General features: G+C 39.3%; 1 protein-coding gene across 8 annotated transcripts in view; it reads left to right on the top strand.

The window, feature by feature from the left end:
- Positions 1-13,639, top strand: part of LOC100740873 (fat-like cadherin-related tumor suppressor homolog) — a 340,184-nt gene that overhangs the window by 16,229 nt on the left and 310,316 nt on the right. The gene's annotated exons all lie outside the window — the stretch shown is intronic.

Raw genomic sequence — 13,639 nt, 5'->3', positions numbered from 1 at the left:
CCGCGCTCGTAGTTGACTGTCTTCTGAAAACGAGGAAAAGACAGGTATATATATATACCTGAGCATGGCCAAAAGTACGGATTGTTTAGAGCGGAGCAGTTCCCAAACCAACCTCTGTCTGTGCAAACTCTCTGTGTATTAAATAGAGTCCAAACTCGGCTGCGTTTGAATGATTTCGACGTCAACCCTCTGGAAGACTCGCCGAGCTAAAAGCTGGCGCGAGTAGCTTTTGGAGAATGCTCGCGGTGAAGATGGCGGAAGGGTAGGAAAAGAGGAGAGAGAGAAGAGGAAGCCAGGATGGGTCATTGTCTCGAGACTGTGCAGGCCGCGATATACGCGTGGCCCCTATGTGACGTCACTTCCGCCGCCCCCAGCCTCTGCCTCCTCGAAAACCGGTATAGAGAGAAAGCGTGGTTCGCGAGAAAATCTCGATGCAGCTCGGCTCTGGCGTGGGCGGTGTTTCACCGCTTCGGGGATTAGATTCACGAAGAAGCGCATACCGGTCATGCTCTCCTCACCCTTATCCGCTGCATTACGAGCACGTAAGTGCTGAGCTCTCGTTTCCTAGAACATGTACCGGCGGCTGAACGCGCTGAAAAGACCAACGATTTACCCCTATACACGTGTGCCTCTAAGTATATCGGAATCGCGCCGCGGCCGGTTATAAAGCGGTTCTTTTCACGGGATCATCGAGTTTTTTGCCTATTTACCCGATGTGTGTGTGTGTGCTTCTTTGCCTTCTACCTATTCCGGTCGCGTCGAGGCTTCCATCGTCGAGTTTCAACGTTTCTGAGAGTTTGGCCTTTCTCGCTTTCGATTCGTAGATCCAAGATCACGGCGTCGGGCCAACGTGTGAATATACGCGTTTAAATTGGTTTATGTAAACGGAGATACGGTGTCTCGTCGCGGGTTAATCCGAGCAAACCGATAAATTACACCCGGCGCTCGAGTCTTTCGGGCAATTAATGGTATCGTGGCATCGATGCATTACGCGCGCGTTACGTCGATACCCGTACACTGATAAACGGTGCGCGCGTGTTATAAATCTCGCGATGTCCGACTTCGTAGCAAGGGATGGCTATGGCAGTGCAAAAAAGGGACAGGATATTGTGGATATCGTGGTCTTCTTAGAGTCGTATCCTTGTGTGATTATGTATGAACATTTTTTTTTATTATGTATAGTCCATTTTATTCCAATAGAACAATATGAAAATAGAACAGTAATTGAATGGAATAATATGAAACAAAAAATGTTGTGCATCTACTATCTCCTTATAAAACGAAAGAAACTTTTGGAACTACCTGATATTAACCATATGTCCATGTTGCATACACTTTGAAATTCTGTAATCTACCTGAACCAACAAATTGCTTCAGCAAATTCCTATTTCCCTTACCTTGAAGATAGTCTTATATATATTATCAAAAATATTCTTCACAGCATATGCGATTTCTATCTCTCGTATAGAAACATTTCTTTCGAATTTCTTCCGACCTTTCCGTTAGTCGCAAATCCATCTTTTACATCCTACGAATCGACATCACGTGAATCGTTCGCGAGGTAAAGGAACGCGCAGTGCGAATTCGCGAAGGAGAACGGCACGAACTTTCGCCGCGCCCATCGATATACATATATTGTAAGGTGCGGTGGGTGCGTGGACGTGGCGCATACATCGACTACGCGGGGATCGGCTACGTGGAAATGCACGGTTGGATGAAAATTATACGGTCCGCTGGCCACGGGCCGGCGGCGGTATCCTATGCCCTTCATTGCTTATCACTTCGGCTCGATAACCGGCGGACCGTGGAAAAATCTTCCTGTCCGATTTGGAACCATCAATTTTCACTTGGCGTGCGCCCGTATGCGCGCTGATATTGGCAGCTCCGTGCAAAAAGCTCAGCCTGACTCGAGCCGATACGCCTAGATAGATTCTATGACGGTTCGTACTATTAGTAATCATCAGATGTTGACTTCAAATATGATCGATGCTTGGATACATTTTGAGTTGATAACTTGGTGACTCGATATTGATGGATTCATTTTATTTTGTCGATTCGGAAGCAATTTTCCATGAGAGTTCTCCTTTCGAAACACTTCTTATCGTTCGCATACCAAAGAAATCCTATTTGAGAGACTCTATCTAAGTTAACCACTTTCTTTAATCTTCTAAAACCAATTTGTAAGTATTTGACTTCCCACTTCTGTTTTCAGATAGCGAGATATTCTGTAGTTTTACGATACTTTAGAGTGTAATAGGGAATCGTATAGGAGATACCATTTTGGGGCTAATGGTCGAAAAATCTTTGACGAGTGTTGCGTAACAGGATGAAAATAGGTAAATTCCATCGTACTAACTCTTTTATTCAGTGTGAAGAATCTTTTATATAATTGTTAATGATTAACGTACTACTCAACCGAGCGTTTTCGAAGCTAGTATTAGTTGTCGAATAAATTAAGATCTCGATAAACCTTTTCTTCGAACTCCAGAAATATGCATTTCCAACTTGTTTACTACGTCCGTAAGGAACTGGTGACCAGAATTCCCGATATATGTACGCTTGAAATAAAAAAGTAAATCTGCGCTCTAAATCGTTCGAAATGGCACTAAATCGTATCTCTCATATCTGGTCAATTATCGTAAATAAACTTCTCGCCCGACGGCGATTAAAAACGAATAATTAAAACGAGCGCTCGTTCTTCACGTGCAAATTCTGCACTTAAACCTTTCGAAATCTCCTGGCCAGAAGCCATTACGATGCTGGTTTTTAGGCTGTCTCATAAATCGGCGTCAATGTGCCGTCAGTTATACCATAAAATTTTACACGATCGTTCGCGACACGATCGTTGCATCTAGCTATCGTAATCGAAGCAGAAACTCGTAAAGATTAAAAATTTCATAGGCAATCTGTTAATATTATACTTTGGATGTTAGGAAAACTTTGTTATATAATCGCGAATGTTATTCGATCGCTCGAGGTATCTTCCATCAAAATCTTTTGTTGAATTTTTTTTAAATGTTCCATTACACGCAGCAATTAGTCAGTCTTCGCCTACAATATGTTTTTAACATGTTTCGTGCTACGCGACTCATCCGTCATTCGCGATAACCATCAAGTGTAAAATTTTCATTAGACGGATAAAGATGTCCTTTGATTCAGTGTTCAAGCAAAGCTTGTATGAAGCATTAAAGTACCCAACGTTGGAATTCAATATTATTGTTGCTTCTCTGTAATCAATTCTATCCTTTAAATGCTATCATATCGTCTTCGTCATCTATTCCTCATTCAATTTCCTACGATTTCACGCGAATGCGATTAATCTTCGTGCATAAGTATCTTTGTTATTAAATGGTAAAAACCATCGTAATTATCAAAACATCGTTGCCTCGCATGTCTGCTCATATTACCGTAGACATTTTTCTTGGCAGCTTGGGCAAATGAATTGCAAAAAAACTAATACAGTTATTTATTAAAAATTCCGTTGCTTCATACGTTTACTCGTATCACTGTATTACATTTTCTAAATAAACTTTCCTGCCTGATGGTACTTGAGGTTAGAATAAAGATAAACGATCCATAGGGAGGTAACGATCGATGGTGCCCCGTCATTTCCATTGGAGCAGGGTGAATCGTTGTACGAGCACGCTTTACGAGCCCTTCCCCAAGCTCGTGCAAATGGTATACATCTAACGATTAGTCGACAGAACGATTAACCTAAATTCGCTGCGGGCGCACCTGCACGCGTTGCACGGTTAAGCCGGTCTTTTGTGGTTAATGATACACGCTGTCTTGCAGGCTACGTAACTGCCGCGCGTTCACTTGTTAACATTCACCGACTTTAGGCGAAGGCAAGCGAATCCGGCTAGAACGGAAAATTTGGTTACCTCAGACGAGGTGTGTGCCGTCGTTGTGTTCCGTGTCTCTCATTTCTCAGCCAACATCGGGTTAAGCTCCGCATTATGCCGTCTTATTATCAATTCCAGAATTAATCTCGACGAATATTTCGTAGGACTCGGCTAACTTCGCTATTGTTTGGAGATTTCGAAGTGCGTGGAATGGAAAACGTATCATTGTATATGGAAGAAGTCACGTTGCAGAAATTTCAGCAAGTATTCACAGAGCTAAACGGAATTTAGTAACGGTGTTTTATCAAAACAGTGTTTCCAAAGTACCGTATTATGCAAAGCTTGCTCAATTTTCTGGCCTTCTTATATCAGAGTCGTATTCCCAAAGTACCACGCAGTATAAAAGTTAGGCGCGTTTTAAATTAAAAGTGTTTTATGCTTTTTACTTAACAGGACCATTTCGTTACGTCCGAAGCATGTAATAAATTGTTATATCGTTCTTTTTTCTTTTTCTACTGACAAATAATCAAACGAACTCTTGTCCTTTAAAGTCGCATAATAATTTTCAATTCGTAATTTGAATTATTTTGCTAAAATTCACACCACTTTAATTTACGTATATTCTTCTTATATACAGAATTATACAGGGTGGTTAGTAACTGGTGGTACAAGCGGAAAGGGGGTGATTCTACGCGAAAAAAGAAGTCGAAAATATAGAATAAAAATTTTCGTTTGCAGCTTTGTTTTCGAGAAAATCGACTTTGAATTTTCGCTCGGTACGCTCGGTACGATCTCACTGTAGATCGTTGTCTCCATAGAAAAATTAAAAAAGAAATTTTTATTCTATATTTTCGACTTCTTTTTTCGCGTAGAATCTCCCCCTTTCCGCTTGTACCACCAGTTACTAACCACCCTGTATAAATATTATTCTTATATATCCAAGGTATGTGTCGGAAAAATTCATCGTGTTCAACTATCTAAACTGGCGAAACGTCTCGATAAGATATTTCCTCGGTAACAAACTTCATCTCAGACTCGACAATTGTATCTCGATTCGTTAGAAATTCGCGACACCACAATACAAGACGTATTCATCCAGTTTGAAGACCTATTCTTATTTCTCAAAAGCGGCGCCGGAATGTCGCAACGTTAACTTCCGCTATAAATTTATCTGGAGTCTCGTTAGTCTCGCTTTTATAAGCTTCCTAACGTAAGCGAGCAGTGACGCTGCAATGTGAAAACAATGTGAAATTGTTAGTATCAGAAGACTTATTTCGGAGACCATACCGAATATTCATTATCAGGACTGTCTTTCAATCGCTCGTGGTGACCTATACATTCTTAAGTTCCATAAAACCGAACAAAATTGACGTTCCGTGAATATTTTTTGATTCGAATTGAGTTGAAAGATTTATTCTCTTTCTCCTGAATTTATGAACGGTTCGATATATTCTAAGCATCGAGTTCAATAACGTTACGAAAAGCTACAACGATTGGCGAGCGGACTTGGCGGAGAAACCGTTTGTTAAAATATCAATACAGCGGTATTTTATAAACTTCGTGTATTCGTAGATAACTGGTAATATTGTTTCGACTGTGTGAGGCTCGTAACTTTTTTCACGCGCGCTGGGGAAAGGACGTTAGTCTAGCACGAAACGTTTCTTTCTACGCAGACAGTAAATCCTGTTTTGATTATGATTATTACATCATAGACACGGAATGGACAACAACACGCGATGCTGGGGAAAGTTTTACAACTCAAGACCGTCTCCTGTTCTTTTCGAATTCTCCTTAAAAAGCTTGGAAACTGTCGCTCCGTAGTTTATTTCGGCGGTCGCCTTGGCTCAGCCTCGCGACGCTAAACTTTCCTTTAACTGTCGTCGTTTCAGCGAGCTTTTATGCCACGTTCTTCGCGTTAGCTCTTGTGGATCTGATGTTTTCTACCGTTCCATTTACGAGGCTGTTATGAGAAACGTGTCTCTAGTCTCTGCAAATTGTTTTTCGTATTTTTAAACGACCCCGACTCATTTTAAGGAGTTACGTTACATATACGCTTTTACGCTTATAATTAAAACCAATGGTAGTTTTTTATTTCATTAAAAATACATATACATGTATACGTATAATTTCATCGTATAAGTTTGTCGGAAGTTTTATGAATTTTAATTCGTAACTGGTGCAATGTTCTTCTTACTTACGAAATTCAGTATGAAAAATTTTATAAGGACCAAACGAACGCTATTTTTTAAATATAATGTGTATTAGTAATCCACGAAGTTCTGTAATAATATTGTGACAATTTATATTTTCAAAATGTTCAACAGGACGCTTCCGACAAGATTTAATCCTAGAACACAATTTTGAAATGACTTCATCAGTTTGTAGATTTCAGATCAAAATAAAAGAGTCGTAATCCATTGCGACTCTTCGAGTTATGGAGGGTTTGGAACGAGATAGAGTTGACTGATCCGTGTCGGGTAATGTCACGTACGGGCAGAGGCGAACGAAACTAATGCTTACGATAAAACCGGGTGTCGAGTGCCGCACCGCACACGTTTCCAACTTACAGAGCCTCGAAAAATACGTGATACATGCCGACGATCAGTCTCGTGATGGATGGCGTTTCGTGGTAACCGTGTGCCAGCCTGTACACCGTAGAAACTTCCGCTTCCTTTCGCGCACGATCTTCGCCAAGTTTCCGCGAAATCGTTTCGACGGCAGCGAAATTTCCTTAATTCCCTCTCATGAGCCCCGTGAACTCCCTTCTTGAGGAAAACCGACGTTACGAGAAAGATGCTAATAAATAATAAAATGAGCAGGTTTATTCGGCTTAGGGTTGTTTTATGATTGAAATTTTTAAAGGAACACGGGCATGTTTGACGAAATAATAGCTCGTTTTAACGAGTAATCTTTCTCTGGCAGTGTTGAATTTCGAAAGTTCGAAATCCTGTTTAATCGAGGGTGATTTAAAGAGAAACGGTATAAGAATACTTTTAAGAAAAGTTAGGGTTGAAAAGATAGTGAAAAAGTATATCGAATTAGCAATGATTGTTAAGAAAATCGATTGTTCTTTCGAATTTGCGTTAATTGGTCAAGTAAAACTTGTTGAGTTGTTCCAGCTTATAATTAGCCTCAGAAACTAAAGCTGAAATGTAAATTTCGATAATTTAGACGAAGAAAAATATTTAACACGTTCAAAGTTCTACTCTGGCCATTCGCTATTACACTGATAAATTGCGGCTTAATAGAAGATTTTTGTATAACATCATGTACTTTTAACTCTGGAAAAACATACGATGTTTCCAACGGTTTAACGATTCAGACTAATATTATGCATCCTTAATATCGTAAAATACGGGACTTCCAAACTCCAAGCTTCCTAAACTATAATCTTAAACCTAACTCTGCAAGTCTACACCTTTATCCCTTTACATTTTTTAAATCGCTAAATTTTGCGTGCGAAATATAATTCCAAATAATCCAGCGCGAAAATACCACCTTCGATGTGTACCACGCGAACATTCGGAAGTTTCCTCGAGAGACTATCGGCAGCAGTTGGACAGAGAGGCGATAACGCGATGATGTATGTTCGTGGTCCTGCCTACGACGCGCCTAACGCCTAAAATATGGCGTAGGTAAGGCGCGAGTCCGGTCCGGCCCACATCCGCACATCTCGTTCGCGGGTCGCGGAAGTCGCTGCTTGCAACTGCAACCGGCGGCGGCAGGAAAGAAGCTCGGCTGGCCCGGTGTCGGTGAAGTTCGCACGGAGGAAACAGACTGTGGAGAAGGAAGAGAGAAGCGTGCACGTCGAGCCGGGAAGACGAAGAAGAAGGCGGAGATGGAGTCGTGTGGGTACCCGGATCCGATGGCGCATGCGGTTCGCAGAACCGATCGGCAGAACCGGTTTTAGGACGTGTTTCGCGCCGTATATGCACGCCGGATCGTCGATAATGGACGGAAGAGCTGTCCGCCGACGGTGCCTCTCGTCTCTTTTTTTGCAGCTGAAACGCAAGCGGGAGACTCGTAATAATCCGCAGATGCGACTAGAATTCGATCTCCCGTGAGCATCGAGCCCCTGTCTCGGCCACGTCTTGTCCACCGGGACGAAGAGGAAAGATCGTTTCTTTGGATGGCTGGCTGGTCGCGACGACGACGATGACTCATCCCGTAGACCCATTTCTCGTGTTTACGGTGCGTAGGTTCGACGCGTTCCTTCAGTTCTTTCATCTTAGCGTTCCTGAAATGATAAGTATTGTTGAGTGTACTGCTTTTTCTACACGTGTAATAAGTAGCTGGTTAGTTTCGCATGTTAACTATTTTTTGGTTCCAAAGATTAAATATACGATTTCTTATAGGTTTTAAGATTGAAGCTGCAATAGGAAGATAGCTACATTTTCAAGTAATTTGAGTAACTCAGTGAAAACCAATTGATTAATTTACTTTTCTTTCATTCAATTTTATAGTTTTATAATGGTAATGATAGCCATTAATGGAGCGAAGCAGGGGAAATTTGTTCGATCTATGGCTTAAAATAAAATCGTGGAATGAATAGATCGATTGTTCCTCGGAGATAAATTCGAATGATCAGAAATATGTATATGATTAATTATCGATATATCTCTAGCTTGGTAGAAATCACTTGTTACGTTAACTGATCCTAATAGATCGATTGATCAACCTGACAAATAACCACATAGCCCGAACGCGTTTTATTGATTGAAAACTAACTATAATTGCTCGCCGCTTAATTAACTAGAAAACCTTGAGCGTTTCTTGATTAATCCATTCGTTTGTAATATTAACTACAATCACCCATCATTAAGCTTATATTAGCTGCAAACGTATTATTATAAAGAATGCTACTTTCACCGTAACAAAAACTACGACATATACATCCTCGAATTATAAAGTAACTTATCAAGAGGATTATAGTTACACGAAAGTCCAAGAATCGATTGGTTTCTGACTAAATTCATTAGATAATTGGTTTGTTAGACAACATACTAATTTGCAACAGCATCTGGAGAAGAAACTTCGGCAACGACGTAGTGGTATTTGCTGTAAGATCTTTGATCCACCACAGTATTTATGTAGAACCGTTGTAGCTAATCTGAGCGTTAGCTTCTAAATGAACCGCATCTTTGCCTTGCTACAGATACAGTGGCTACGAAGACTATTGGCACGTGGCCTTATTTCTCAATGAAATATTTTTTCATTAAGTTCTACATTTCATCTTCATGATCTTTCATCAATGCATACAATATATGCATATGTACATAGAAAATTTTTTTATAGTCAAATGTTTACAAATTTTGGATGAAAGAATTACTAAATGATACGGAATTTAATATACATGAACCTAATTGATTAATATGTAAATGTTATGATGGATGTAAAGATATGGCAATATTTTTGTAACCATTGTAGGAAATGGAAATTGCAAAAACGTTATGAATAATAAATTTCGATTTCCACCGGAACGCTAGGTCGATGATAAGTTTTGAAAAATGTCGTCGTTGCATATCCGTGAATTTTCGTACTTTTCAATGTGGTATCTCTTACCTGCGTTTTTCGGAACCACTGCAAGTGGCTGCTTTGATTTATATCGGCGTTCCCGTCTGCACGAAGGAAAATGGGTCAGATAAAAGTTACATAGTTTTAAAAAGGACGCGAAATGGATGAAATAAAATCTTTCTCGGTAGAAGCTCATGGTTTGCGTCTTTTTTTTTTTACAAGATCCTCTGGATAATATAAAGGTAGATGGAGAGAAATTTTGAGTAAGAGATGCGAAGTAAAACATATCGATGCAATAACGCGGGAAATTGGATAGTGAAACATTGATTTATACATTGATTTATACATTAGTTACGTGAAACCTCCTGTTGGAAATGAAAGATGATTTTATCTTTCGATGGAACGTTGAAAACTTTGTAAGTAAACCTTCACAGCGATGTATAACAGACGCGATACATTAGAAAACATATATTTTAAAAATGAGCTTTTACATCATTGAAGAAGCTTTCAAGGTATATCGTTCGACCTATTTTAAAAGATTCATTTTATTTTTGAAATCATATCCTCTTCTTTCGAATTAAGGCTTGGCACTTTTATAAAAATCGCTAATTAGGTGAAATTACTTTTCTGCAATTGAAATTCAGGTTAGAATTATGCAATTAATAATGTATCGCGAAGCTTCTCCGTAATAAATCTGCTCGTTTGGTTAAGGATCGTAAAAGAAGATTAAGCCCGCTTCTAATTTCATGATATGAACCCAGCTTGCAATTTAGTTTGAGATATGCATCCACCGTAATCCGTTAAAAGATATAATAATCGATGCAGCGCATATTTTCAAGCTTTCTTAATAATTTTTAAAATGACAAAAATTGCCGAGGAATGGAATCGCAGAGCGAACGTTAGCAGCCGGATAACATGACCGAGCTCGTGCTACACGAGAGAAAAATTAATATCCAACGAGATAAGCGGCAGGAAAATATAGAACGGCGATAAAACTGTGGCAAACGTTCTTTGGCACTTAATGTCCGGCGTGTAATTTACCACGAGTTCGAGGTAGTTAACTTCCACTTTGAAGTACGCTGGCCCGGGAAATTAGCTATAAACTCGAGTTTATCTGTAAACTTTTCTAGTGGTAAAACCCACCACTAAGGCGAATAATAAATACATTCTCCCGGTAATTATTATTTTTAATTAAGCGTCGCGACGCTGCGGCGAGGCGACGACGAGTGAGAAAATTTCGTCGAAGACTGTAATTAAACGCGGAAAAAAGCATTTTTGCTTAAGGCGAATTAAGGAAGATTGAATATTTTATCAACATTACGGAAGTTAAACAATCTATCAATTAAAAGTTTTAATTTCAACGTAAATATATTTTTGGCTTGTGCATTTAGTAGGTACATCGAATTATGTTGTTCATATTTTATTCTGTTCAGGTAAATGTCTTCTTCTCTCGGAATTTTCAAAGATATATATTCGTATAATATTATTTCCAGATACAGCAAATGATGTCTGACTGACGTTCCAAATCTACTTTAAGCGCACTATTCTCCAGTTATCAACTTTATCAACCTTATTTTCGGACACGGAATCTTGTTCGTGGCATGGATTATGGATCAAATACGACAAAAGCAGACTATTTATATCAAAGTACGATCTTAACTTTATATGTATGTGCTACTTGAGACATAGTGTTCAAACAGCAAATCAGTAGTCCCAAGAGAAGATTCGCAATAGAAGTAGTTCAGATGACACGTGAAATTGCCAGACGAAGCTAAATAACTTACGAATCGACTACGAGTTAAGAGGATTCGTAGATTTTTCTTTTTCTGCCGTTTCTCATCCGCAAGAACACGTATCCTGGTTACGGTACTATCGTCTCGCGAAAACTGCTAACACGTATATAGTCGAAGGAAACGTGGACGCGCGGCTCGCATATGAAACTGTCGAGACACGTGGAACACTAATTCAACGCACGTGTCACCTCCTGACACCGCGGCACGTGCAAGTTCTTCCGTGACCACTGTATGTGAACATTGTGAAGCAACTTGCCGACACGCGATAAATTTCGTCGTTTGCAACATCCTCGCGAATTGTCCCGTGCCAATGACACGCTACAACGCTGGATATTGCGCTAGCCAAAGGAAACTAGAACTCTATTCGATCATATATGTTCCCTTAATCATGACATTAATCAAAATTGAATTATAGCGTTATGGTTAATCTTGAAAATTATTATTTTATGGCTGACGAAAATTCGAACATGCAAGAAAAATTCATCAACTGCGTCAACTATTGTACATATTAGATTTTTAAGAAATGAAACACTAATCGTATATATTATTATTAAAAGTGAGAAACTTCTAGAAAATAGAATCCATATTTTGATTTTTAACACGATCAAGGTAATCGGAACGTCGACTTTGCTTTCGGTATAATTACAGCTCGTGTATTTTACTCATGGACATCAATCGTTATAATCGCACGAGTTCTCCAATTTCGAAACTGTTAAGGTTTTCATGCGCTCGAACTTGGCTCGATCGCCTTCACGGTCAAAATCATTCAAAGTCTCGAAAGGCCTCGCATGTGTCGTCTGTGCTCTCGAAAACCGTGTAATTATGCTAAATGAACGGCCACGCGGAAATCGAGACAGGAAAAAAATCGATAAGTACGTAATGACGCGTTGCAAACGGCGTACCGTCAATTATCAGTAATACATTTGCGTATCGATACGTCACGTGAAACTATTTTTGTCTCAGCGGTTGTTTTCGACTTACGAAGGCCGCCTTCCCTCTTGCTTTTACCTCGAAATTAAACCAAGATGCATTATATCCTATAATATTAAACTGTTAATGATTAATCTCGAGGAAAGGAAATTGTGTCCAGAAGGAGCAAACCGATAGAAAAATATTGAATTTGGTCTCGGCTCGGTGAACCGCGGTTTGGGTTCTACTCGTTTTGCCGCATGAATGCGTGAGAAAAGTCTGCGACATTCAGAAATCGTCGGGAGTTATACATCATCCGCGAATGATAGCGCCGTGCCATGAAAGTTATTCGTTTCAATGCGTACATTCATAGCGGTGGCTGAAAGTACCGACATATTCCGCCCGCTTTTTCCACGCGATCTCTGTCCATACCGAACGAATTATATTTACGAATTTTCTATAATTTATGTTACGGTAAACAGAAATCAATGAACAAAACATATATTGACGAATTAGAATTTGCATCGTGCTTTATTTTTATTGTGGCGTAACTTTATTAAAAAAGAATATATAATATTCGATATATAATAATATGTTCGATATGTTCAATATATTCGATAGAATTCGATATACTCTCTTTTATCGAGTTTTTATCGAATATTATATTATTAAAAATACTTTAACATTATAACAGAAATAAACACGATTCTTAAAATTACGTGTTTTCTCATCTTGAAAAGAATAGATATTTATCTGGAAACTTTCTCATTTCATTCAACGGATTTTATGTACACTGAGATTTCTTCATATCTCTTTTATGAAATGTTCCTATCTTGCGAACAGCTTTCATTCAGATCCGATGGATTCTTGCTCAGAAGAATTTTCGCTTTCCTCGGCAACTATCAATGGCGAATAACTTTAATGGAAGTTGTTCATCATCGCACGATACGCTTCATCGTGGCAAGATCGCTCGTGATCGGATACCTAATCGAAAGTCACGGCACGTTTTCCAGCCAGATCGGCATCAAGCTATTTCGATCGCGATCATCGAACCGCATACGGTCAACAATGACCCTGTTGAGGTTTTCTGTACATGAAACGAAACGTTTCACGTTCTTCGCGTAAAAGGAGGACATTCATGACTCGTTGAGACTTTCTTTTACGGACATAACGTTCTAGAAGTCGAAAGTGAATAAATATAGTGGAAGTTTGTAAATTTTTAAATATCAAAATTATTTTTAAACGTGTTAACTTATCTGAATTATTTTCTTTTTTTTTTTAGTCAATGCAAAAATTAAAAATTTTAGAAGTAACTTAATGTTTATAAACCGAGATCTCCGAGTATTTAACTTAATTAAAATGGGATAAGAAATAAGAATAATTATGTTTCGGTGATATAAGCGAATCAGAGAACATCGTAGCTTATAAACAATTTCATGATGTTCGTCGTAATTAAAACGAAAATATAAACGTGATTGAATTAAGACTGAAGCAAATCGCGAAACGCTTTTCATCGTCTCGTCGTCGTCGTCGTCGTCGTCGTCGTCGTCGTCGTCGTCGTCGTCGTCGTCGTCGTCG

This window comes from Bombus impatiens, unplaced genomic scaffold (assembly GCF_000188095.3).
Source record: "Bombus impatiens unplaced genomic scaffold, BIMP_2.2 scf_0543, whole genome shotgun sequence".
Taxonomy (NCBI): domain Eukaryota; kingdom Metazoa; phylum Arthropoda; class Insecta; order Hymenoptera; family Apidae; genus Bombus; species Bombus impatiens.
The sequence above is the reverse complement of the archived record's forward strand: the minus strand, read 5'-3'. Positions and strand labels throughout refer to the sequence as shown.